The sequence below is a fragment of the Urocitellus parryii genome, chromosome 1 (assembly GCF_045843805.1).
Source record: "Urocitellus parryii isolate mUroPar1 chromosome 1, mUroPar1.hap1, whole genome shotgun sequence".
NCBI classification, from domain to species: Eukaryota; Metazoa; Chordata; class Mammalia; order Rodentia; family Sciuridae; genus Urocitellus; species Urocitellus parryii.
In genome coordinates this window covers 163,443,201-163,469,134 of record NC_135531.1, presented here as the reverse complement: position 1 = coordinate 163,469,134, position 25,934 = coordinate 163,443,201, and the positions used below count along the sequence as shown (strand labels likewise).

General features: G+C 34.3%; 1 pseudogene; it reads right to left on the bottom strand.

The window, feature by feature from the left end:
• LOC144256620 (AP-1 complex subunit sigma-3 pseudogene) overlaps positions 1 to 25,667 on the bottom strand; it is a 122,367-nt pseudogene extending 96,700 nt beyond the window's left edge.
• Positions 25,668 to 25,934: the final 267 nt, after the last annotated feature.

Below are 25,934 nucleotides of genomic sequence, written 5' to 3'. Positions count from 1 at the left end.
TCCACACATGGAGAAAATAGAGAAGAGAGGGTCTTGAAAGCAGAGTTTATTACTTAATAGCCACAGAGTAATGGTCATTAGGGATGGCTCTCAATGGCAGTTTAAAGAACTCAAACCTGGTGAGAAGCTAGATATATGTTGACTAGAGGGATCTACATCTTTTCTGCATGAATTGGAACATGTGAGGGAAGCAATGATCTCAATTTTCTGGATTAGCTATTATCCAACAATTTAGTTGCTTAAAATTATACTATACCAACCTTCCCTTAAAGTGCACATTACTTAGAATAAAATAGTAGAAAGATAAAGAATTTAGAAAGTACATTGCCTAAACACAAGTAGAAAATACTCAGAAAATATAGAAATCAATGTACTGTAGTCAGAAATATCATCAAGGAAAAAGATGAAAGAACTTGAGAAATAAGGGTTTAGGTAAGTTGAATGGGATGCTGGAGGACGCATGGGTTGTGGTAAGATTGCAGGTAAAGATTCAGAAATGGAAATGAAGATGGCATTTGTAAGAAACAGAGAAAAAACAATGCAGCTTAATGCAAGTTTACCACATGGACAATGTTGTAAGAAAGACTGGGCGGAGGAGCCAAGTTAAAGACATTTAATTAGTGCTTGTTTAAATAATTAGTAGAAATGTTTTGCAAATCTGTGAATGCTGGAGAGACATTGTGAAAATCATATTATAGAAAAACTGATAATTATAGTTAGGATAAATTTGAGAAGGAAGAAAAATGATGTAAAGAGACCAGAAAGAAGGATTTTGTAGTAATTCAAATATGAATTCAGAAGAATACATCAATCTGATAGGCATTTCAAAGGAATAAACAAGTCGGGTTACTGTTAAATTATATAAAAAATGGGATAGGGAAAGAAAATTCAAAAACAGCTCCCAAACTGGGAGAGTAAAACAGTGTTTGGTTTGCATGGTGCTCATGCTTAAATATAAGATAAGGACTGAGCTGAAGTCCAGTCTTTGCTACTGATCAGGTGTATGATTTCAGGTGACAATCTATTTGGTTAACCACACTTAATCAGTCTTCTCACCTGTTAAATGATTTAGATGATCTTTGGATAATTAAAACTTATTTTTATGAATTCAATTTTAGCTGTGGCAAGTTAGTACAAACTGAACTTCACAGTGTTGAGCAAGACATGGAAAAGATAATGCTTCTAATGAAACCATTCTTCTGTTTCCTTTATTTTTCATAGTAGAGTTGCTACTATGTTACATCATTGTTTAATATTATTTACAGACAAGGAAAAGATTAATTGAACCTAAATATACAAGCTACTGTTTTCTAACTCTTCCAATTGTTTTCTTTGCCAAATCAAGGAATGATTATAATGTCAGTTATATCCTAAGCAAGAATGCAAAAGTCTTTCCCATAACTTGTTAAATCCAAGGCAATGGAAATAAAAATGACATCAATGAATGCAATAGTAATTAATATTGAACTAAGTTGGAAATTAATTTACATACATCATATCTTTAGTAATCAGAAGGCACTTCTGAGTGATCAATAATAATTTTACTCTACTGTCAAAACTGACAGAGGTGACATACAGCAAAGTGATAACTTTTGCAGGCATGAAGTACTTAGAAGTACAGTTGAGATGATGGTTTGAGTCCTTCTATTTCAAATCCATTCCTTAACTTTTATATCATATCATGAGAGAACTAAAATACTTTGTGGATTCTTCAAAGAATAAGAAGGAATTTCTTTGTAGATTGAATGAAACTCAAGAAATAGAGCCATGAGAAAGTGTTCAACATTGGGTCCACATTCATTTACCTGTTACCATATTGTGCTGGTGGAAAGTAATATGTTTTAGCTCATGTTTAAACATTAAAATCAAGAAAATAAATCAGAATTCCAACTTTCTACCCTTTTCTCTGAAGCAGACTAGAGAAGACCAAAGGAAATTTCCTCTTTACTTGCCACTGTTACAGATCAATTTAGTATTTCCTGCACCTTCTTCTCAAATGGTCAGAGCTTTAGGCATAGACATATAATGCAGGTTGTGACCAACTTTCTCACTATTAACTTCTATATCATGCCAGATTCCTCATAGTTGTTTGCTGTGTTGCTTTTTGTTAACTGTTGCTTGATGAATAAAGTGGGAGAAGGATATGCCAAAGATTAAAGAAGAAATAACAGAAGTAGAGACAAAGTTTATTTAAAATTTAATGGAAAAAAATAATGTAAATGAAGAAGGATTAAAGCTTAAGACCTCTTCCTTTTGTCAGTCATAACTTAGGATATTGTTTTTCCTCATCATGCATTTTAGGAAATACTTGTATATTTTTCAGTCACGTGAATAATACATGGTTTAATCCTATATAAAGATACCATAGAAATTTTACTAGAGGTTTCCTCAGCAGATACTGGCTGAAAAGGCAGAGCTAAAGGATTTGTCAATCTGTTTACTTGTGAAAAATTTGTTGAGAGTATGATTGGCATCTGACATGTTTCTAGAGGCACGGATTACCCATGGTGCTGGATTACTCTTGTAGAATTTACAGTTCAATAGTTGAGAAATTCAATGAACAAGAAAGCACATGGAACATTATGAATTTTATACTACAACAAATTATTGAAGAAGAAAAATTACCAAAAAAGGTAGGAATGAAGCCGATATATTGAATTGTGAGGAAAAACCACTTTGAAGAAGAAATAAAGACAATAAGTTATTTCAGGAAGGAGAAGGAATCACAGTGCCTCAGGCAGGGGGAATGTGCAGTTATAAAATGTTCTGAGGAGAGAAAGAGCTGCAGGGTCCTTATGACTTAAGAGCTTCCCCTAAGGGGAAGAGGGAAAGAGGTTAGATATGCGCCAGTATCAGATCATGCAGGGTCTGGTGGACCACAAGAGGATTTTGAATGCACTAAAAACAGGAGAAAAAAAAACTAATTTACATTTTTGAAAAATCTTTCTAGATGCCATATGAAAAGTGGATTGAAATAGAGCAAAAGGAGAAGTAAGGGAAATGTTTGGAATGCTTTTGCAGAAAAGAAAAAAGGGGATAATGATAGGAGCAATAGAAAAATGTAAGAACAAAATTGCATTACACTTGATCAGGCTTATTGGATTATGGTCAGAGTGAGAACAGAAATTTTAAAAATTAACATAAATGACACAGAAAATCAGAACAACACTATAGTGTGCTCTTTCTTGGTAGTAGTTTCAGTTACACAGGCATATGCCTTGTTCAAAACTCAGAAAAAAGTAATCTTATGATAAGTGTATTTTCTTATTAAAAGAGAAGACCTGGAAACAGACATTGAAAAATTGCTAATTATGTTTGTTAATTCAGAGATAAATGTATTAATGTTTGCAGTTTATTTTTAAATATTTTGTAACATGGATTGAAGAAAAGAGGGATGAAAAGTGAATAGAACTTGATAAAATAAGGAGAGTAAATATTAAAGATATATCTAAAAAGTCATATGGCTCATGATCATGGTACTTTTATGGAGGTGATTAGGAACTGTATACCAGAAGCATTAAAAATGGAGATAGTTTTAATAGATTCTAGAGAGGATGTGGAGAACAAAAGAACAATTTTCCACTGTTGGTGGGATTATAAATTAGTATAACTACTATGGAAATTAGTGTGGAGGTTCCTTACAATACTTGACATAGAACCACTATATGACCCAACTATACCACTCCTCAGGATTTATCCTAAAGAATTAAAGTCACCTTACTACAGTGATGTATGCATACCCATGTTTATAGCAACATAATTCATAATAGCCAACTATGGAATCATACTAAATGTCTATCAATGCATAAATTGTTAAAGAAAATGTGATACATATACACAATGGAGTTTATTCAGCCATAAAGAAAAAGGAAATTATGTCATTTGCAGGAATAGGGATGGAACTTGAAACCATTATGTTAAGGAAAATAAGCCAAACTCAGAAGGTCAAGTGTCACATGTTTTTTCTCAAATGTGAAAGCTAGAGAGAAAAAAGGAAAAGAAAGGTCAGTAGAATGGAGGAAAGAGAAGAGAGAGGGAGGAGATGAGGAAAGGGAAATACTAGAGGATGATACTGATCAAATTCTATTGTTATATTCTGTACATATATGATTATGTAACAATAAATGTCACCATTATGTACAATTATAATGTGCCATTAAAATATGAAAAAATGCAGATTGTTTATCTAGTTATCTACATCTAGAAATATTTCATGAGAAATAAACACAGAGGTACATAGAAAGATTTATTATATAATATTGAAGGATAATAAAAAAATAAAGATCTACAAGTAAGGACATGGATTAATCATAGTGTAGCCATATGATTGAATTCTATTTTCTTCAATATAATTTGATAGGAGTTAATTTAAGCCACTATGGAAAATTTTGCAATGCATAATTAGGTTAAAAAAGTACATTTGTAATATATGATATGTATTTTGTAAACGTTATTTATAGTATTTGAACTGCTGTTTTACAAAATATTAACAACTAGATGTGGCTCATTTCATCTTATGTTTTCTCTATTTTTCCAGGTTTTATACAATATTGAATATATGCTTACTTCCTTAAATTAAAAAAATATAATTCTAATATAATTTCACAGTAAATTATTTAAAATTAACTTAGATACCATAATGAGCAATAATGCATATTATAACAGATGTAGCATTAAAGTATAGAAGTAGATTACGGCTTAGAATTCTTATGATTTAATCAGAATATTAGATAGGTGCTTTCTTAATAATTATGTATAATCCTAGTTTTATGTAGTATAGGGAAGCAAACAGTCTCCATGAGGTTTTAGAAAATACCCAAGGGGACCTGGTGCTAGAAAAAGAAGCCAAGAAGGTTGTTGGCTGACATTTAAAATTTCAAAGCAATGACAAGAAAATCACTATTTGCCTAGGACAAATCTTTGTGTGTCTGGAAAAAAACAATTTGTATTTTGTTTTGTTAAGTTGTTGGGGGTATTCTGTGTTTTCTTTCTTTTGTTCTGGTTTTGTTTCTTTGGTTAGGACAAGGGAAATTCTATGACCCTACTGACCTTCTTAAACTATTAAGTTAAACTTTGACTAAAAAATGGTCAAATATTCACCTGTGGTTAACCTTTTCCCTCCATGTCTCAGGATCTCCAGAATTTCTACTGGAAACCTCGAAAGTCTCTTCTGACAGGCTTTAGTGAAAGGGGTGGAAATAAAATTTCAATGAGTTCTTAGGCCATGTTTTATGTAGTTCCACCAAATAACTCAAAGAACATTAAATAATTAAGTGACATCAGGCTAAATAGTTCCTAAGTGATGTACACCACAAATTTGTGGTTAGTCCTGTGTTTGATGTCTTCATTAATTATTTTTGATGACATCAAAGTAAATTAGCAAATTTTCTAAAGAAAACTTGTTTTATTTTTGATTGGCAATGCATTTGTAAGGGGATGAATTTGTTAGAAATTAACAGAGTTTAGAATAATGATATAATCTGAGATTAAATATAAAATGAATAGGTGAGCAATTACTTATTTTCTTTGCAAATATTAACTATAACCAGGACTGAGGAGTATTCCAAGGATAAGTGTCTGTTTATCAGCACCAAGATTCAGTTGACCTCCAAAATCTTGAGTTATTTGATTTTATTTATATTTTGGTCTGTGAATGAAACCCACAGATTTGTACTTGGTAGGCAAATGGTCTACCACTGAGCTATATCTTTAGTCCCTACTTGTGCTATTTTAACATTATACATGACAAAATGTGTATAGGTCAACTATTTTGTTCTTATCAGATCATGACTATGAGTACATGATTAAGAGTACTGTTACATTTTAAGAGCTCATCTTACAAAACTACTAAAGCAATGAAAGATTTGTTTTCCACATTGAACATTATCATATTGTGTATTTTTGCCAGAAGAAACAAATAGGAGTATAATACATGTCCTCAAATATTGAAGAGCTGCCCATTTATGAAGTGACTTTATTCAGCCAGGCATCAGAGGCAAAGCAAGCATTGACGGAAGCTGTTCTTGGTTTTTTTGTTTTTGTTTTTGGTACATACTCCTGTCTCTTCGAAGGCTAAGACTGCATCTTATTCTTCTACTTCCAGCACTTGACCCAGGTTCTGTGATGTTTAGACAGCATTTGTGAAATTTGGTGCAACATATAAATGAATGGAGAGACAGTGTTTCCTAAGCAGTGACAACTGAAATGATTCAGGCAATATTTACTTTACCATTTCCAGAGTCATCAGAGAGGAAAACTGCTAGAAAGCAGGTACCTTGTTTTACTTTGCATCTTCAGTATCCTTTATCTGCATGCACAATTCCCCCAGCGTCATTTAAGTTTGCTCTTATCTCTTATATTCTGCTACTTTCCTGGGTCTCTTGACTTTAGAGCCAGTGCTCTAAAATTATTGTCTCTGCTTCATCATCTGCCTTACTCAACTTGATGCAAGTGGTTTCTCTCTTCATCACACTCCTAAGGCTACTCCATCAAGGTCTCTAACAACTTCTTTATGTTTAAATCTAATGGATAGGAGCATTCTGTAGCATTTGACTCTCTTGAGTCTCCTTTGGAACAATCTCTTTTTTCTCTGGTTTCCATGACAACAACTCTCCATTGTCCTTTGTGTCTTCCCTTCTTTATCTTATCTCTTCCATGGCGAGTTTATTTATATCTTATCCAGAGCTTGTTTTTCTTCTCATTCTATTATTCTTCAAGACACATCTAATCACTCACTCAAATTGGCACAAATAAACTTATGACTTACAGATTATTTTTTTCTATCCCAGGACAGGTTACTAAAATTCAAACTCATGTATGTGTGTGTGTGTGTGTGTGTGTGTGTGTGTGTGTGTGTGTGTGTCAGGATCTGATAGTTTGTTCTCTAAAATACATCTTGAATCCCTGACTTTTTGTTCTTAGTGGAAGACATTAATCACAACTTGCCTTAACCATATTCTTTTAATTGGCCCCTCTATTTCCATTTCTGCTCTCTGCCAACAAGTCTCACACAGTAGTAAAAGGATTCTTCTAAAGCACATCCAATTATGCCCTTCCTCTAAATAAGTTCCTTCAAGGGATTTTTCATTACACATTTACCATGCCTACAAATCCCAGCAGGAGGTAGCTCTTCCTGCCCCTGGGGCCTCTTCTTGAATATTCTCTTTCCTCCTAGGTGTCCTCTCAATGCAGAGCATTTCCTGCACTGTACCTCTCTTCCTAACTTCCTATCCCCTTGGAGTTAGGCCCTTTCCATCATTTACTTCCCAGAAAGCAAGTCCTAGAACACTGGGTGTAAATTCTGCCTCTGGTGTTCTCCACCTCAGTTCCCTTTTCCTTCTTTGTACTTTATTCACATTCAGTTTTTTTCTTTTTTTACTTTTTTATTGGATTGTTGAATTGCATGCTTTGTGCATACCCCACCTGCAATGCCACATCAGTTCTTCGAAGCAGAGATGACACTGGTCACATCCACATGGCATCCAGCCCCAAATATTTTTTGTTGAGTGAGTGACTAGATCAATGAATGTTCAGTTTGTCAAAGTTATATTGATATTTTACCACCTATTCAAAGCTCTATAGAAATGTACATCCAGTAATGAGGTAGAGATGAGAACCCAGCCGCCGATTCTCTCACCATTAAAAGAGAAGCTAAACAATCAGGAATGTGTTGTTACAGATTCAGTCTTCTCAGTTTGTGGAGCAATAGTTTGGAAACACTGGCACACTCTGTTTTGCTACAAATGGAGATGTAGGCTTAGATGTAGGCTTACACAGGTTGACAGATTCAGAGAAAGTTCAATGTGGGAGAAAGAGCTTGACGTAAAGTCTTGAGTTAAAGCTGGAGTCTGAGTTAGAATGTAGGTGTTATGTAGAAAAGAAGAGCAAACCATGCAGAGCCATAGATTCGGGAAAGCTGTCATTTCATGGAGCACTGAAAAATCCTCACTTCCTGCTTTTCAGACACCAAGATTCCCTGGATTTAGACTTCTGAATTCACTCTTCAATCACTTAGATATTTTGGAAGAGGTACTTGCTTGTTTTAAAGTGTTTCCTGGATCATGTCTCCCTTTTGCAAAATCACGAGAAATGAATAAGTTGGAATATTTCACTCTGTGACTTTCCTGCAATTTATATTTTGTTAAATATCATGTAACACTTTTACCCCTATTCAATTTATTAAAAAAGAGTTGATGACATTTCAAGATGTGCTGCAGCTAAGAATAACATATTTCCAGGAAGGCTCATTCATCACCCAGAGCTCTCTTGTAATAAAGCTGAGATGAAGCAAAGAGATATTCTACTTTGTTATTAATTTAACCTTCCTTAGGGAAAGTTCACTGTGCATCTTGAGGACACTCTGCCCTTCAGGCTTATTAGGACTATTCTTCTCTAGTGTTTCCAACACCTCATCTTTACTAGTTCAGATTCTGTGTGTCCCACCTCTTGCTCTAGTCACTGTTGGGAAACCATTTCCCTGAACCTTTGTTCAGATTCATGCAGGTACACCCTGATAGCACCTCTGTCAGACACCCCTCAAGCTTTGCTTTTGCCTGGGGCTTCTCCAATGCTGCAGGGACAATCTCACCACTTGGATAGGTACAACTAGGAAGATTCAGGAATTAATGTCCGTGAGATCCTACTTGATCGATGGAGTCAGCAACTGATGAATGAATGTTTTCTTCTTTGTCCCCAGAATGGATAGACTTGAGTCAGACTTTATACATGTCCTCAGAAAATCATACTGGATCAAACTCTAGCCACTTGTTAAGGGAAATTGGGTAACACATTCTTTAATTGGCTTATTCCTGTTCTTCTTCCACTCTCTAACTTTTCTTTCTCCTTCCCAAATAAGTTACCTGAAATCTAATCTTTGTCTCAGGCTCTCCTTTGGGGTACCCAAGGCTACAACATACTTTAAAACAAAGGAAATTTACTCATTATAATTAATGACTAGAAGAACCTAGAAGTACAAAAAACTGTAGCCAAAAATAGAATTGATGCAAGAAAATTTATAGTGCAACATATTGTCATTGTCAATACTAGCCTTTGTTACAGAAATGAATATCTATAGAAGTGGGTGACTACTGGGGTAAGAAATTTGGGGCTAAGGCGGCCAGACAAGAGCATAAGCAACCAGCAAAGAGAAAGACAAGATGAAGCTCCTCAATAACAGGACCACATCCTGAACACAATTCACGGAGCAGGAGTGAACCACTGCAGAAAACGATCGCTGATATGATTTGATTTTGCCTGGACTCTGCACATGTTGCAGAAATAGAAAGGAGAACGATCTGCCTTTTTTTTCCCTTTGTCAAACTTGTGGCTCCCCTGACCCCAAAATTTAAACATTAATAATTTCACAAGTGACTGAAACATTCCTACAGGTAACCAACAGGAAATCTACCATTTATATATGGGCTATGGACCATGAATTCATTCAAGTCATTGTAGTAAAATACTATCCATTTCATTCCCAGGAAAGGTTAAGCCAGGCTGACAGGCTGGAGTACTTGTGGCTTTATGGCATGCTCTGCTCATCCTATAAAATCATAGACTAAGAATGCTCCAAGGAACTCTCTTTTTATTGGTTCTTTTTAGTTAAACATGACAATAGAATTCATTTTGATATAATTATAAAAGCATGGATCATAACTTGTTCTAATTCAGCCCCCTTTCTTTCTCTCACCTCCTGTTCTCTTCCTTCTACTCTACTGAATTTTTTTGCTATTTACTTATAAGTATTTTTTTTTCAATTAATGTGTAAGACAGCGAAATAAGAAAACAAAGCACTGGGAAGGCGAGTGGCCATCCTAAGGGCAAAAAACTAGGTCTTCTGACCCACAAAAATGTTCTCTGATTTGTGAGCCTTCTCAGAGGGAAGAATGGCTGAGATGTGAAGGTCAAAGTGACTGTATAGGTGAAGGTCACCATGATATATCCTAACCTGAGAATTTCTGTTTTCTTTCATTTATAAAAGATTTGTTCCTGGTTTGCTCTACACATCTGTTCTTCCCTCTACTTCCTCCCCCTGTTTTCTATAAATAAAAAAAAAATTGTTTTGTTTTATACTCATGCATAAATACTTACATAAAATATGTTATCCATTTCTGTTCTCATTAAGATACACTAACTCTGAAGTTCTAAGGTATATTTTTTCTATCCTGACCACCTATAGCCATAGATTGTGTTGTGACTGAATGTTGAGAAGAACCCTCTGTTGGACTTGGCAGTACTGGAGTTCAGATGACTTGTTTCTGCCACTCAAGCTAATTATCTTTTTAAAAAGTATTGTGCAATCTTCTTTTCTTTCTTTTTATTATTGCTTGTAAAATATCTTGATATTCTTGTACCTTTAATGCCTCCCACAATGTGCTTCTCCCTATGTGTATCTGATATTTTTAAAATATTTCTATTAAATATTTATAAGCTAATTCAATGTATTCCCATGCTATGGGAAACAATTATAGAACCAAATTTTCCCATTAATATTACGTAGCAGGTTAACCTAAGGGACCCCAGCAGTTCAAAGCTTACATAAACATTAACTTCAATCCCTTACATCTAGAGCTTCCTGTTGTTAGTTTAACCCACAGTCTAATAACTCGACTCCCCTGAGGGAAATCCTCAGGAGCCACTGTCTAGTTTTAAAATCAGCTCTTGAATCATTTTTTATACCATCCTTTCTTGGCTCACAGATTCTTGATTTTTATTGTCTCTTGTTAACATTTTTTTATTCTACAAATATGTATGCAAAATGGATCCAAATATAGCTTTGTGTATTTATGACTATCATGTTTTTTATCTAATTTGCTCAGTCTAATTCAAGTAAAACTCCAGATTTTTGGAGCCAACAACCATTTGGCAAATGTCCTTTCAAAAGAGAAATGTTAAAAGAATCTGAAATGAATTGACCAGTGAGTCAGCTTTGATTATTTTCTAAATAGAAACATCAAGTCTTTGAATATGAATAATTTAAAGCAACTAATCAAACAAATGAATGCATATTACTTATTAGAAGCTTGCAAATAAATATGATAAATATGATGAAAGGAAAATAATGACATAGAAAACATGCTATTTTCATATTATTTCCTGATAAATGATTGATTCAATAAGCATGCCCAAATCCTGCCTGCCAGTCTCTCTTTACAGAATTAGCTATATATTTGTTTCTACAACTGCCCTTGCTTTCCTAATTAAAGGGACTATCATGCTAAGCACGATCACTAGGTCCCTTAGCCAGCAGATTATTCATGGAAAACCACCTTCAGACTTTCTGTAATTCATGAAAAACATTGTATTTGTTTAATCAATCATTAGTTGAATTTTCTGTTACCATGTTCATTGACACATTGCCAAACTGCTGTAGTATAACAGATCTACACTGCTAGGTCCAGAAATCATAGTAGTGTTAGCCCCTAAAGAGCATTGACAGGCTAATGTGTAAAGGCAGCTTTAGACAACTATAACTCCACTTGTACTGCAAGAGGACTATTCTCCAAAGGGGGAAAATGTGCATATTACTTTATTCAAGTGACATTAATTAATTTTACATCAATTAAGAAGTAGCATAGAGATTTTATTCACTAGTAACTCTCTTTGTTTATTTGTTTATGTACAGTTTTCCTAAGACCAAGTAATGGTTTTGATTGCTAAGAAAAAAATATTCTTATTTATTCTATTGACAATTAGAAAAAAATAATACATATAGTTATAAATTAAAATCAGGACACTCTAATTGAGAACCTAGAGACTTTAGCTCCTGTTATATTCTAGTATCTTCTCAATTTGTCTCCTTCCTCCTAATTTTCTTTTTTTTTTTTTTTTTTTTGGTGGTGCTGGGATTGAACCCAGGGCCTTGTGCATGCAAAGCAAGCACTCTACCAACTGAGCTATATCCCCAGCTACTCCCCTGATTTGTATAGAAGTGAAATGAGAGCTAAATTGATCATTTTTTGCTGGGATTTTTATAGGCAAGTACTTTTACTCAGAAGTAAACATGTATTATTCATCACTAGTATATAGTAGAAAGAAGAAATATAATAAGAAGAAGTTGTCATTTTTTCCAAACCAGCATACACGTTTTATATAACTAACATTATTTGTATGATAAAAGTGACATTTTTGGTGATTTTTCTACCATAGTTCCCTTTTATCTAATTAGCTGAGGGATTGTGCATACTAAGATATGGGTTATAATAAAATACGTTAATAAAGCACATCATTCAAAGTTCAGCTGAGAAACAACATTGAATTCTGTATATACTAGATCCTTCCCTTTAATTAATATTAACTTAGAAAGAAACTGAGAAGGTACTCTTGCAGAAGGCCTATTCATATTAGGGATCCACTCCAGGACTCAGGGGATCCCTGCCATAAGACTTAATAGATTCAATACCACATATGCATCTTTTCTTCTAAGAGATTTAAAAATAAGAACATGAATTCAGATAAAAGAATTGAGTTGAATATATATATTAAAAAGTTTGTACAGCTTACATGTCACTAAGATCAATGAATCTTTGAGAACAAATGAAATAATAGTAGTTAGAAACCAAATCACTGATTCAAAACAGAATAGAAAATAACAAGGTAAGAAGAGAAACAATTGGTGTAGAGGATGGATAGCAAGAGAGAGGGAAAAAACATAAAAGCAGGCACTAAGGAATGAAAGTAATCATATTGTTATATGTATATACAAATATGTCATAATAAACTCACTATTCTATATATTAATATGCACCAATAAAAAATGAGAGATAGACTGGGCACTGTGGCACATGCCTTTAATCTCAGCAGCTCGGGAGGCTGAGGCAGGAGGATTATGAATTCAAAGCTAGCCTTAGCAACTTAGTGAGGCCTTAAGCAACTCAGCAAGACCCTGTCTGTAAATAAAATATAAAAAGGGCTGGGGATGTGGCTCAGTGGTTAAATGCCCCTGGGTTCAATCCCTGGTAAAAACAAAACAAAACAAACAAACAAAAACAAAAAAACAAGAGATAAAGAGAAAGTTGAAAATGAAGTCCTATTCCTACCCAACAATTAACCCCTGAAATGATTTACGTATTTTTATCTTCCTTTTTGGTATTAAAGTTTTTCCTTAAATGTTAGGGTCTCCAGGTTGAATTGGGAGAATGGGCAAAAGCTGAATCTCCTTTTTGTACTCAAAGAAAAGGGACATTCCTAATAAGATCTCTTAGTTCCCCAAGGCTGCCCTACCCACATGCCACAAACTGAGTGGTTTAAACCTCAGCATGTATTGCATGGTAGTTCTGGAGGCTAGAAGTCTTGAGATTCAGGTGTCAGCAGGGTTGGTTTGTTCTAAGGCCTGTGAGGAAGAATCTGTTCCATGCCTTTCTCCTAAGTTCTAAGGTTTTGGTGGCAGCATTTGACATTCATTTCCTTGTAGAGGTATCTCCCTGAACTTTGATATCCCTTTTCTCAAGGCATTCTCCTACACACAGTTAATTTGCCAAATTTCCATTTTGGTAAGAACATAGGTCACACTGAGTTAGGACCAACCCTAGTTACCTCACCTGAACTTAACCAACTGCAAATAACCTATTTCCAAACAGATAACATTTCTAGGTATTGACTTAAAATTTCAGTATCTTTGAGGAAGAGGAGTGAGTGATATAATATATAACATCAGATGATGAACTTAACTGACGGTTTTTAAGAAAAATCTCAAAAGAATGAGTAAAGTTCAAGTCCTCTGACAAAGGAAAAATGAAGTTCCAGATAATCTCTGTCTCCTGCCAATTCTATGCTTTCAGACAAGAGGGAAGTATTTAGAAAGCAACATTTATTCCTCAAATTCTATGGTAAAATTTTTAGAAAGGAGGTAAGAGTGAAGAGTCATTGCTCAAATTCAATAGAAGTAAATTTTAAGTCTGGATGATCAAGATACTGAAGAAGTATACATGTGTTTATATATATGTATATATGTTTGGAATGACTTCTTAAGTGTATATGTGTATATATATTTCTTAAGTGTATATATATATATATATACACACACACACACACACATATATATACATATATACTTAAGAAGTATATATACACATATATGTGTATATATGTATATACATATATAGATTGTAAATTATATATTATAATAGGTATGTGAATTTATATATATTTAAATATATATAGATAGATAGATAACAACAAAAATATAAAAGGAGACAATATATTAAACAAAAGATAGAAGAACTTAGTTGGGAAGAAACTGTAATCCAAATTAGAAAACCTATATGACTGCTTCACATTACAGGAGAACTCAGTGAAGACATGAATTTTAAGAAAAAAGAGCCCGAATCTGAGCTTTTAAAAACAACAATGTGACATTAAGAAAAATTTTATAGAAGGAAGGAACAAATCAAGAATTACAATGGCATTGTTACAAACTAAAAAATCAGTTCAAAACAGCAGGTAATAGAATAGACAGAGCTCAAATTTCATTACTTCTCTGAGGAAAAAGAAAATTATTATGAATGTAGATAAAAGAAAAACTAGATGAAAACAATGAACTCAATCAAGAAAAAAGTGTGGAAATGAAGGGAAAGATCATACAAGAAAAGGGTAATTATTGTCCTTTAAATCACTTAAGGATATAATACATGGAACTTTTCCTAAAATTAATCTATTGACCATAGGGCAAATATAACTATAGGAAAAAGTGATAAAAACATGTTGAGGCTAAGCCACAGTCTAGAAAATAATAATTGACTTGAGGATGCAAATGAAAAATGAGTTGTTTATAAGCTGGAAATATTAGGTTGATCTTACCCATATTTCTGCCATCATGCTATGTCAGAAAATAATAGAGCAACACTTACACTTAAGTTCTAAAAAACAGAGAGGATAAAATAATATCTAATTAGCCATAGAATTTTCTTCATGTATTAAAGTTAGAGACCTTCTCAAAGGGGGAAGACTTGATATATAGCAACATGGATTATTTCTTTCAAAAGTTTCATGATGATCAAATAAAAAACAAAAAAGATAAATTACCTAATAATAGGTTGCCTGTGTTAAAGGATCACTTTAGCATTTGGATTATAATTGAAAATAAATCTCCATGGGACCTGTACTCACAGAACAATTTAAATGTTAATAGCAACTTAAAAGAAAGTATAATTGACAAAATTGAGGATGGGTAGACAAAGATTTTAAAAGTATGTGGTATTGAGTTGGAAAACATCCTGCTAAGTGAAGTAAACCAATCCCAAAAAACCAAAGTTCAAATGGTTTCTTTGATAAGTGAATACTAATCTCTAATTGGGTGGGGTGGGGAGCAAGGAAAGAATGAAGGAAGTTTGGATTGAGCAGAGGGAGGGACAGAAGTGGAGGGGGTCCCAGGGTGGAATGAGAGAGACATTATCACCTATGTATGGGTATGATTGCATGAATGATGTGTCTCTACATCCTGTACAGCCAGAGAAATGAAAAATTACACACCATTTGTGTACTATGAGTCGAAATGCATTCTGCTGTCATGTATAAGTAATTAGAACAATTTAAAAAAATAAAGATGGTATAAAAAATTTTAAAAACAAATGTATCCAGTATTCCTTTGCTTCCAAAACAGGTAGAGCACTGACATTAGTTTTTGGAAAGGAAAAAATGTAGTGTTTCTAAAATGCCCATTGTCCATCTTTTTAGGACAATTTTAATAGCCACCATCACCTGAGAAAAACAAATATCAATCAGAGCTTCACCATTTCCTTCAAGTTCAGTTCAATTTTTTTATTACTCTTAGTCAAATATCATAAATATAAGTTTTACTACATTTCATTGAAATAACATGAAAGATATAATCTTATTTTTACAAAAGTGCTTTATCCATGTCTCCACCTTCTATTTATATATGGATGCTTGTAGTAATAATCTTTGTGTAATACCTACTATGATTATTTCTTATACAGAAAGGGGAAAATCATTTAACTTTTAATTTTTCAGTATTGTTGCAGCTCCTTCATTATGTCCCATTAACATAATGTTACTTTTTTTAAAAAAGAGAAAGAGAGAATTTTTAATATTTATTTTTTAGTTTTTGGTGGACAAAACATCTTTATTTTTTTTTAATTTTTATATGGTGCTGAGGATCGAACCCAGTGCCCCACGCATGCCAGGTGATCCTCATCCCCAGCCCAAGTTACTTTTAAAAATAATAGAAATGACTATTTGTATTAGAAACTAATGGCAAAAAAAAAAAATAGACAACTCCAGAACCTCTGTGTCCTTATTCATTTCAACTATCAGGTATTCTTCCCTCTCTTCAGTTCGATACCCTCATAAGTTCTGAGTTTTAAAGCATATTATCAGAATGTTTGCCAACTTATAACTCATGTGTATAGACACTCTGTCATAACATATAGTGCCCCCTCTCATATGGTAGAAAACATGTTAGAAGACAGAAGATTCAAAGAAAATTCTAGTTTGAGCTAAATATTTCTTATCTATATTAAATTGGGCAAGTTACTGGATACTTCTAGTTCTGTTTCCTGTATATCAAATGAGGAGGCTAGATAGCTGATATTGAAGTCCTTTATCAACTTAATTATTATAAAAGAAAAAAAATAAAGTTATTATATCATATTTAAAAGAAGGCACACATTTCATGTTTTTAAAATGTAGAATTTCATGCACAGTCTAGAGAAGGAAAAAAAAAACATGGCCTTCTGATTCCTCTCTCAGAAACAAAACATTTTAAGGCACATACCATCTGCAAGGATCTACATTTAAAGTGTGTTGTGCACCTATTACACATATAAAATGTAGTGAAATGGAACACTGATAGCAAAAACTCATGCTTTAGAATTAGAATGAAGTATTAATGTAAAGGATAGGAAGTTCCATTTGATTTCCAAAATGTTATGTACACTGATTTTCAAGAAATTTTAATGTATTAGCACTTTACAGTTCAACTGTAATTTTGGAGTGCTTAGCTTAAAAATAAAATGAAGTCAACATAATTTGATTGTATTTCTGGGTATGTCTTAGAAGTGTTGTGTGTAGTGGTCAAATTTTATAAATCTACTTAATATGGCAGTATAGAAATGGATGGAAGTAGACATATTCACACACTTCCTTTTATTCCCCTTCCTTCCTTAGAATTCGCAGGAAGCTGCAGAGTATGTTATATTGGAATCAGAGAGTCTGGTACAAGTTGCACTGCATTTGTTTTGTGAATGAGGAAGATGCTTGAATTTTCTGCACTAATATTCAGTTAAATTGACGTGTTAAAAAATATATAGGGAGAATTTGTGGTGTGTGTGTGTGTGTGTGTGTATGTGTGTGTTTGTGTGTATGTGTAATGAAAATAGTGGAACAGAGAAAATAATTACCATTATGATATGGTAGTTTCGAGTTCTTTAATTCCTTTAGCTTTATTAGTCAAGGACTACTTTGTAGAAAATTTGAAACCACTATGAAATTAGTTTTTCATCCTTTTTATTTTTTTCTTTTTTTTAAGAGAGAGTGAGAGAGGGGAGAGAGAGAGAGAGAGAGAGAGAGAGAGAGAGAGAGAGAGAGAGAGAGAGAGAATTTTTAATATTTATTTTTTAGTTCTCGGCGGACACAACATCTTTGTTGGTATGTGGTGCAGAGGATCGAACCCGGGCCACATGCATGCCAGGCGAGCTCGCTACCGCCTGAGCCACATTCCCAGCCCTAGTTTCTCATCCTTAAATTTTAAAATTGTCTTTATAATGAATTTCCTTAATAAACATTCAGCAGGAGATAGTATATACAACAGAGTTAATATACACTACAGTTAATATACACTACAACTGAAAAAAAATTAATACCTCCATGTATGTTCATGATTTACCATATTTTCTGAAGCAGAAGCATGAAGAAGGAATCCAGTTCAGAATCTTGATTAACCATTATTGTTTCTCCTTGGTCAAATCAACTAGGTTTGGATTTACCAGAATAATGCTTGAATTTCAAAATGAAATCCAATTGTATGCATAATCTTAGTATTTGGCTTCTTAACATTTTAGGATAAAATTTGAATGAGTTTCTAGAATTTTTATGCTACTTCTTTTTTCTTACAAATAAGGCACTATACATAAATTTTCAGTCATTCCACAATGACATACTTATTGCTTCATAAGCTTAGGGTTATATAATAAAGTTCCATATTATAAAGGTTTCTCAACATTTTTTATCTTTTGTTTTTACCAGAATTGTGTAAGATCCAAACTTGTAAGAGAAGCTATACCCACATTTTCTGAACTAGTTTGATACCCAAACCACCCAACTTGCTACTATACTTTTCATTTTTGTTACTTATCAGTTTCTAAAAGTACACATAAATATGACTCATTTTCCTCACCTGTGTTGAAATAAATAAACATGCAATTATTTTGGATAAAAATCCTCAATACTCTTAACATCAATTCTCACAAATTAAACTTTGGGTTTGATGCAATCCCAACCATTGTTCCATCATGATTTTATTCTAAAATTTATGTAAAATTCAAAGGAACTAGAATAGACAAAACAAGAAAGAACTAATTCTACCTTACCTCAAGACTTACCATAAATAAGCAGCAACAAGATAGTGTAGGTTGGTATACAGACAGAAAAATAAACAACACGGAACACAATAAGGAGCCTCCTACAACATACTTGATTTTCCACCAAGGTGATAGAGAAATCTGGTAGGAAGAAAGTCTTCTCTACAGATAATGTTGGGGAACTGTATATCTTTATAAGAACATAGTAAATTAGATTTATTCCTTATCTCCCACCACACACAATTTAATGAAAGATCATAGATATAAACACAAAAGCTGAAAACAACTTTTCTAGAAACAGTACTTCTAGAAAACTTAAGAAAATTTCTTTGAAATATTTCTTAAAGGCTGCATAGATCACTCAATATAAGTGAAAAATATTTTATTTGTACAATAAATACTTAATTGTGTCCATCAAAATTTAAAACACCTTTTTGTCAAAAGATGCAATTAAGAAAAATGAGTATACAGTCCAGACATCAGAAAAAATTCTCAAAATATGTATCCAATAAAGAATTACACTCCAGATTGTATATTTAAAAATTCAAAAAATTCAGAAATAAGAATATACGTTGCTCAATAAAGTCAATAAATGATTTAAATAGATATTGCACGAAAATACATAAATAAACAAGAAGCATATGAAAATTGCTTGTGTATAAGTCAACTTTCTCACATCTTTTGAAAAGCTTTATAATAAAATGAATAAATGTCCATAGCAGCTGTTTATTAGACAAAAACTGAAAGCAGTATATGTGTCTATCATAAAATGAACAGGAACAGTGTTTTCAGCCAGTAAAATACTGTTCAGCAACAAAGATAAATGGCATATTTACACACAACATGGAAGGATATGAAAAGTTTTCATAATTAAAAAGAAGAATTACCCAACAAAGTACATAATGTATTATCCCACTTTTATGAAATTACACATTAAAAAAAACTATCTTGTGCGGGAAGAATCAGAAAACTAGTTTTCTCTGGGAGTTGTGTACAGAGACTAGGAAAGCACAAGACAAGTTTCTGGGGAGATGACAATATTCTTTATCCATGAAGGTTTGAGTTACATAGTTATGTATATTTATCAAAATTTATCACATAACAATGTTTATGCAATTTACTGTATGTCATTTTAAACTAAAGAGAGAGAGAGAAGAGAGCTTTATATAAGTATTCAATTTCTGTTAATGATACGCATGTCAAAATGTTTAGGGGTAAAGAGTTCAGATACCTGCAACTTTAAAATATGTCAAAAATAACATAGATTGGCCAGGAGTGGTAGGGCATTTCTGTAATTCCAGCAGCTTAGGAGGCTGAGGCAGGAGGATCACGAGTTCAAACCTAGCCTCAGCAACTTAGTGAGGCACTAAGTAAATCAGTTGATACCCTGTCTCTAAATAAAACACAAAAAAAAGGCTGAGGATGTAGCTTAGTGGTTGAGTGCCCATGGGTTCAATCCCCAGTACCAAAAAAAAAAAAAAAAGAAAGAAAAAAAAAGATAGATTGATGAGTGAAGAGAGAAAATTGTGTTGAATAGATACGGATAAAGCAAAATACATAGCACACTGTTAATTGCAGAATCTAGAGTGTGTTTAAAATAAGCTCCTTAAATCTATAAAATTTTTCATCCTAAAACTTAGGTTAAAAAATTAAAGAATATAAAAGTCAAATAGTGATAGTTTTACTATCTTCCAATTTGAAATTTTCTGACTCAAAATTCTCTGTAGTGAGAAAGGATTTTTTTTATGACAATCAGAAAAAAAAGACATGAAAGAATTGATTCTAGTTGTTAACTCTTGTGCTATGGGTGTCCTATTGAGGAATTTGGAGCCTGATCCCAGAGTATGTAGATCATAACCAACTTTTTCTTCTATCAGATGCCGTGTCTCTGATTTAATATCAAGCTCCTTGATCCATTTTGAGTTAACTTTTGTGCATGGCGAGAGATAGGGATTCAGATTCATTTTGATGCAAATGGATTTCCAGGGACTTACTCAAACTAAAAAGTTTTTTCTCAGCAAAAGAAACAATAAGAGAGATAAACAGGGAGCCTACATCCTGGGAACAAATCTTTACTCCACACACTTCAGATAGAGCCCTAATAACCAGAATATACAAAGAACTCAAAAAATTAGACAATAAGATAACAAATAACCCAATCAATAAATGGGCCAAGGACCTGAACAGACACTTCTCAGAGGAGGACATACAATCAGTCAACAAGTACATGAAAAAAATGCTCACCATCGCTAGCAGTCAGAGAAATGCAAATCAAAACTACCCTAAGATACCATCTCACTCCAGTAAGACTGGCAGCCATTAGGAAGTCAAACAACAATAAGTGCTGGAGAGGATGTGGGGAAAAGGGCACTCTTGTTCATTGCTGGTGGGACTGCAAATTGGTGCAGCCAATCTGGAAAGCAGTATGGAGACTTCTCGGAAAGCTGGGAATGGAACCACCATTTGACCCAGCTATTCCCCTTCTCGGTCTATTCCCTAAAGCCCTAACAAGAGCATGCTACAGGGACACTGCTACATCGATGTTCATAGCAGCTCAATTCACGATAGCAAGACTGTGGAACCAGCCTAGATGCCCTTCAATAGATGAATGGATAAAAAAATGTGGCATTTATATACTATGGAGTATTATTCTGCATTAAAAAATGACAAAATCATAGAATTTGGAGGGAAATGGATGGCATTAGAGCAGATTATGCTAAGTGAAGCTAGTCAATATTTAAAAAACAAATACCAAATGACTCCTTTGATATAAGGGGAGTAAACAAGGACAGGGTAGGGACGAAGAACTTGAGAAGAAGATCTACATTAAACAGGGATGAGAGTTGGGAGGGAAAGGGAGTGAGAAGGGAAATTGCATGGAAATGGAAGGCGATCCTCAGGGTTATACAAAATGTCATATAAGAGGAAAGGAGGGGTAAGACAAGTTAATACAAATGGAAGAAATGATTTACAGTAGAAGAGGTAGAGAGAGAAAAGGGGAGGGGAGGGGAGGGGAGGGGAGGGGAGGGGAGGGGGGATAGTAGAGAATAGGACAGACATCAGAATACATCAGACACTAGAAAGGCAATATGTCAATCAATGGAAGGGAAACTGATGTGATACAGCAATCTGTATACGGGGTAAAAGCGGGAGTTCATAATCCACTTGAATCAAACCGTGTAATATGATGTATTAAGAACTATGTAATGTTATGAACGACCAATGAAAAATTAAAAAAATAAAATAAAATAAAATTCTGATCATATCTAGCTTTTAACTCTACTGATACAAACAAGTGATTCCTTGCAGTTGATATAATACTCTAAAGTCATTGATATAAGTATTCTAAAGGATTTATGAAGGTGGAAAAAGTCAGATGGTTCTGGCATAACTCTCAGTTGTGAATATTATCTTAAAAGTCTCTATAGAATAAGTTTATACATTGCCTTGTTGATTGCTAAACTTTCATTATACTTCTAACTCTGTACTGGACTCAGGCTCGGTCTTCTGCAGATTTCATCCCACAGACACTGACACTCATAACCATGGGAGATGGTGATGTGCATCAGGTTTGTGATTGCCTCATGGTGGTGGTGTGCTCCCTGGGAACTCCCTGAGCAAATACACAGTTGAAGATCCCCCAGTTGCTAGGGTGACACTCTGCCTATGAAAAATCAGGGCAAAGGCTCAGAGTTATCAGTCTGAACTTTGAAACTGAGATACTATCTCCCAGGGATCAGAGATTCTGAGCACAGATAACAAGAACCACAACGTCTCATTGGTAGTGGGAGCCTCACACCTGCCTCTTTGTTGAAATTTTTCCACAAATAACCTTTTTATGATAAAACCTATAAAATAAATGTCCTGAACCAGCTCGGGGTCACTCATCTCAACCAGAGATGAGTGTCCCACCTGATCCCAGCATTCTCTCTAAAGGTTTTTGTGTGTTTTTGAAAAAATCTCTGGTCATCCCTGTCTGGTATCTGAATTAATGGCCATGGAGGTGGCAACTCATGTACTCATAAATATTGTTTCCTTATTAGAGTAAACCTAATATTTTATGAAAACTGGGTTAGTAAATAGACCTAATATTTCAGAAAAGTTGGCTATTCAAACTGTATCTTTGACATAATGATATTACTATAAAAATATGCTTCTTGGCTCATGACTAATACTCAACGTAAATTTTTTTTACCAACTTCTGCATATGATCCATACACACCAATTGATGGGTCTTTGCATTATTTCACACACAATGTGAGCTATAATAAAGTCCTTATATCAATATTTTTGTTCATCTCCTTTGACTCAAGGTTTTCCAAATAAAACATATGTTAAATATCCAAAAATGTACCCCAGAGGATGCGTCTCAATAGGACTGATGGTTGCAATTCAATTTCTTTCCTCCTTTATCTGTTAAATTTAAACTTCATTTATGTGGACACCTCAACTCATGAAAAACTCATAAAATTAGATACAGGAAGCCATAGTTGAAGAGGAAATGCATGTCAAAGTGGAGTTTGCTGAATTTATCTGGAGTTCTCCAAAGGTCTTTTCCTCTAGCAGGAAACATTGGAGCAGTGAGAACCAGAAACCATGGACATAGTGTGTGGGTGGAGCCTCAACTCTGGTGGATCATGTAGAGGAAGTCAAGCCTTCCCACATCAGGCAGCACTGGGGTGCTCGTTGGCTCCTACTGCAAGTATTCCCTAGTCCGAAAATTTAAGAAATGCCTTTATTAATCAATATCATACATATAGGCTTTTATATTGCCTTAGGTAATAAATTCATTTTTATTTTTAATCCACATTTTCCTATTAGTATTTTGGTGAACAAAATTGATTGTTTAGAATTTGGAATTGAATACACTGATTGTTTTTTGGTATAAATATTTTATTCTCATTTTATTATATCAGTACTCCTAGGTAACTTGATATGGAGCCTATGTCAGTCATAATTAACAATTAACAAAGCACATGCCAATGAGGACATTAAAATGTTTGGAGAGAAATAACTCATGTGAGATGATGAGCTGCCACAAACTGAGCACAGGGGTGCACACCTGCAATCCCACACATGAGGAGGCTGATGAACATGATCACAGGTATGAAGGAAGACTCTGAAACTCCTGGAGTCCCTAAGCAACTTAGCAACACCCTATTTTCTGTGATACAATTTGGCACATTAGAAAGAAATCACTGGGTGAGTCTTGAAGTAGGACACTAAGTTTATTAGATGGTGGGTAGGAATGGCAGATAGACAGGTAGCTCTGCATCCTTCAACCTTTTGCAGAAGATAGGGTACATTTTTATAGCCCCAAAGGAAAAGCTACCAGTAAGTCAAAACCATAGTAACATGGGGAGTGAGTCAGAATTACCTAGTTCAGGGTACAGTACACAGCCCAAGAAAAATAGGAACTGAAATGAGAACAACTTACATATGTATTTCCTAATACTATGCTGTGAAAGAATAATTGAAACTTTTTTAGTCTTATTTGTTGTCACACAGGCTGTGCTTGGCAGAAGGTGGGTCATGTAAGCAAGTTTTCTCATGTGAGAAGCATTTTTCATATGCAATGGAGTCTCAGGGTAAAATAGAGTTTGCCTGGTCAAAGCATGTGTAGTTTGTCCCACATTAAAAACAGAAAAAAGTCTAGGATGCAGCCTTGGTTCAGTCCTGCTGAGCACAACTACAGCAACAACAACCAAAAAAATGGCCAGAAATGCACCTAGAGGTTTACTTTACAAATTAAAAAAAAAAAACTAAGAGAAATTTTCAAGTTTACATGGGTCAGACAGTGAGGCTAGACAATTCCTGGCCACTTTTTCATAATGATCAGTTATGACTCATTACAATAGTTATTATAGAAGTAAGATGTATGGGAGGAAAACCCTTAGAAAACTTACCTGCAACTCAGCCCCGAGTTTGTGTCCCCCATACTAGACCACTCATAGACACAATAAAAGATTGGCAGCCATAACAGCCGGGGGAGCCAAAGGTGCTCTTCCCCAGTGGATGGATTTTAATATTGGTTTATGATGGATGTAAACTTTGCTCTGTCTTTTCTTAATGGACAAGGAGTATCTTCCTTTTTATATATAAGTTAATTGAGAAAAAGTATCATTGTGATTCTCTCTACATTTTTTATTACAAAGTTTTAAGGATTTAATTTATATATATTTTCATAGTAATTAAATTGACACAATTTTGTATCACAGTTTGGCAGCAGATTATGTGACTGTACATCATCTTCATGTTTTATTTGTAAATATTTCCTCTGAGACCTTAATTGATGAAACTTTAATACATATCACCAGAAATTTTTTCAGAAAATATATTGGATCAATTTCATATACTAAAAAGGATTGATAAAATTAAACTTTTATGAAGGATCTGTGGCAATAATAAGGTAAATCACAAAAAAAAATTATGCTATAAAATAACTGAGATTTTAGTGAGGTGATAATAGGGTAGGCAAGGTAAAAGAGCATTTGATCTCATTTAACTCCACTCAATGAAATGAGGATAATGCTGGAAAGTATCTTTATCATTTTCCTGAGAACAACTGTCTTTCCGTCACTCTCTCACAGTTTCCTTTACCTGTTTTTACCTGAGACTTTATGTAAGATGCTTTAAGAAGAGAGAAACACTGGTGTCAAAGGCAGAGAACTGTGTCCTGGACTGTGTCAGAGGTCACTGAAGGCTATCTTTTGACAAATATGATGGGACTGAGGAAAACTGAAAACACGAAGATGTGAGAGGTGCAGGTGGAGCATGCCTCCCTGACTCTCTGGTGGGAAATTGTCGTACAGTAGAAAATATGAGAATATATGACATGGCAATAAAAGTAAAGCAACCACCACCAACTACCATAGCAGAGACAAAAAGAAGGACCATGTTGCTGGTGGTGTTAGAGCAGGAGAGCCGCAGCATAGAGCGGACATCACAGAAGAACTGAGGGACCATATTTGATGGCAGAAGGATAGCCAGAATGTGTTTCCAGTGTGCACACCTGCATACACCAGACCACTGAGCAGGGAAGCCAGGGTCCATGAGGACACAAATCTGAGGGTTCATGATGAGGGGGTACTGGAGGGGCTGGCAGATTGCCACATAGCGGTCCCAGGCCATGATGGTGAGAAACAGAAGTTCAACACATGCACAAAAAATGACCAAGAAGATTGTGTTGCACAGCCAGGCACTGAAATGGCCCTGTTGCCAGTGAGATATTTGACACAGGCATTGGGGACAGTGATGGAAATAGTTTCCTGAACAAGGTACCCAGGTAGGTCTGTGGGAATAATGTGAAATAAAGAAAACTCAGATTACAGCTATCAGGAGAGCCCAGTGGGAGAAATTCAGTAAACATGGTGGCATTTGACATTTAGTGGAAATTCT